General features: G+C 42.1%; 1 pseudogene; it reads right to left on the bottom strand.

Annotated features, from left to right (window-relative positions):
- Nucleotides 1-1,052: 1,052 nt before the first annotated feature.
- LOC101723692 (mitochondrial fission regulator 2 pseudogene) lies at nt 1,053-2,127 on the bottom strand (annotated as a pseudogene).
- Nucleotides 2,128-2,613: the final 486 nt, after the last annotated feature.

Genomic DNA, 2,613 nt, shown 5'->3' with positions numbered 1-2,613 from the left:
TTGGTGTCTGGTGAGGGCTGGCTTCCTGGTTCGTAGGCATCTTCTTGTTGTGTTCTCATGTGGCAGAAGAGGTGAGGGAACTTTCTGGAGTTCCTTTTATGTTCTTGAGAGTTCTGTCCTAATGACAATCACCTCCCAAAGGTTCTACCTCCAAATACCATTGGGGATTAGGTTTCAACATAAATTTGGGGCTGAGGACCCAAACATTCGGTCTTATATTGAGTCACATGTACAGAAAGGGCCAAGAAAGACCTTGTTATCTCTACAAGCTTCTAAGAGATCCTAAGAGATGGGATCCACTTTCTTCTAAGAGATTTTCAATCTCTGAATGGCCCAGCCACCAGCACTCTGACCTACAGTAATAACAATGATCAACCAGATTCTTTTTTTTTCCCTCTCAGAGTTTATGAAATAGTGAGAAAAATATGCATTTGAATTGCTACAAAACAGAAGTTGAGTATTCATTATGTATTGCAAACATGTGCTAACTAAAAATAAAAAAACATAAAAAACCAAACAAAAAGGAAACAAAAAATAACAAATTAAAGAGGCACATTTATTATACAATCTATTTACAAAGGAAAAGAGTAAAAATGTATCAAGGACTAAAGGAAACAGAAATGCCAGCCTCATGTATTTATACAGCAAATGTGGGCAACACATTCATAGCACTTGAGAATCAAATTCTAAGACTATTACCTCAGGAATAAGTTTTAGAATGCTCAACCATACATGATTAAAAGAATGACTATCTTAATGAAAAATTATAATCTTATCCTCTTTGAAAATCAAGTTACTGGAGGCCAAGTAAACCATTTAAAAGATTTTAAAGATTCTTAAATTAGGAAGTCATGATTGCTCAAGAAAATCACTGAAGTGCATATTCAGCTTTCAGTGATACTAACATACAAGGGGGTGGGGGTGGGGGAGGGGGAGGTCCATACACCTCACTCTCTTCAGTAGCCAGTTAACTGCAGGATCTTCCAAAGCCAAAGAGTCTCCCTCCATCTGGACACAGATATCTCTCAGTCCACAGCATCATTCAACCTCATTTAACAGAAGATGAGATCCTTTGACAGGCAGGCCAGCATATTTCTGCATCTTTTCTTCCAAGTGTAGACACAGCTTTTGTGACCTTGGCCAGCGACTTCTGTGTGCATCAGTTCTCCCTTTAGATCGCTGTCCCTCTGCCTGTGAAATGTGATGTCCAAACCTTGAAGTTTCTGGACTAGAAAATGGAGAAGACTTCCAAAGTCTATTTTCTTTGTCAAAGGAATCATCAGCGTGAAATGCAAATTTCTGCTTAAGTGCCTGTGATATTACAGACACTGGATCCCATTGTGAACTCTGTCTTTTCCTCTTATGAATGGGTCTACCGCCAGGTGACCGATCAATAGCACAAAGCTTAACCTTTTTCAGATCCTTTAGAACATCTAACATGTTCAGAACATCTTTATTTCTCCAGCTTTTTGAATGACGACTATAATTCATCTTACTAGCACCTGGGTGCTGCTTTTTCATTTCAGTAGCTGGATTATCTGAGTCACCAACTGTAGAATCTGGTTGTAAGGGAAGAAAACGTGAAGGCTGGAAAGGAGGAAACTGAGGAGGAAGCGGTGATGGAGGAGGAGAAGCCACTGAGCTCGGATTTGGTTCCACACATGGTTGAGCCGCCCGATGATGGAATTTATCCCGCACCGCAGGGCACATCATTTAAATTCAAAGAGCCAGAGTTTGCGCCACTTCTGTTTCAGCATTTCCACAGTTGCAGCAATCTGAGAGGGAAGAAGACTTAGCTCACTGTCAAGGGCAGCTATTTTTTAAATTGCAGCTTTATCTACAGGGAGATCATTTTTCACTGGTTTGTTCTGCCTTTGAGCAGATGACAGTGGATTCCAAACTACTAGTGAAGAATGGAATGTTTTAATTTTCTCCTCGTCTTCATTTTTCCACATACTACTTTTCAAAATTAGGCCTCTGACAGGGTTCTAAAGGAAGCATTTTTCCAATAATACGGACAATACTCGAATACGATACATAGTCCTTATTTTTCCAACTCAGAATCTGGTCCATGGGAACACCAAAATGCGCCAACATTTCTCTTAACATATTCAACAGGAGAGACATTGGTGAAGCAAATTTAGGGAAACATCATCAGTTTCTTCTTACCTCCTCCAGAGCTGAGCCTTGGGCAACCACGGGATCAGGAAGAAGCGAGTCTCCAAATCCGCACCCTCGAGTGAAGAATTCCAGCCTGCCCTAAGGGTACAGAAGTCAACTCTGAGCTGGCCGGCGCACCTCAGCCTGAGAGTCACAGGCGGTAACGACGCTGCCAGCGAAGGGCCTGAGCCCACCGACCCGGGCTCAGCCCTGGAGCGCGGCCCTCAGCCTGGGTGACGCCCCGGGAAGAGCCCAGAATTTTTCCCTTCTAGAGTAGCAGTGGAAGATTCAGAGTGAGGAAGGGCAATTAGTAGAACCCTAATTTCTGCCTGGACCCTGTAAGGGAAGTGTGGGGGAAGTAACCATAGGTACAAAAAATAAAGTTATGTCACAGAGAAAAGTAATAGAATAGAGATAATCAGTAGCACAAAGAAAAACTGGGTCACCATACTA

This window comes from Heterocephalus glaber, unplaced genomic scaffold (genome assembly GCF_053883595.1).
Source record: "Heterocephalus glaber isolate CG9 unplaced genomic scaffold, H.glaber_assembly_v1.0 deba00001571, whole genome shotgun sequence".
Lineage (NCBI taxonomy): Eukaryota > Metazoa > Chordata > Mammalia > Rodentia > Bathyergidae > Heterocephalus > Heterocephalus glaber.
Note: the sequence above shows the minus strand (reverse complement) of the source record. Positions and strands in the feature narration are given on the sequence as shown.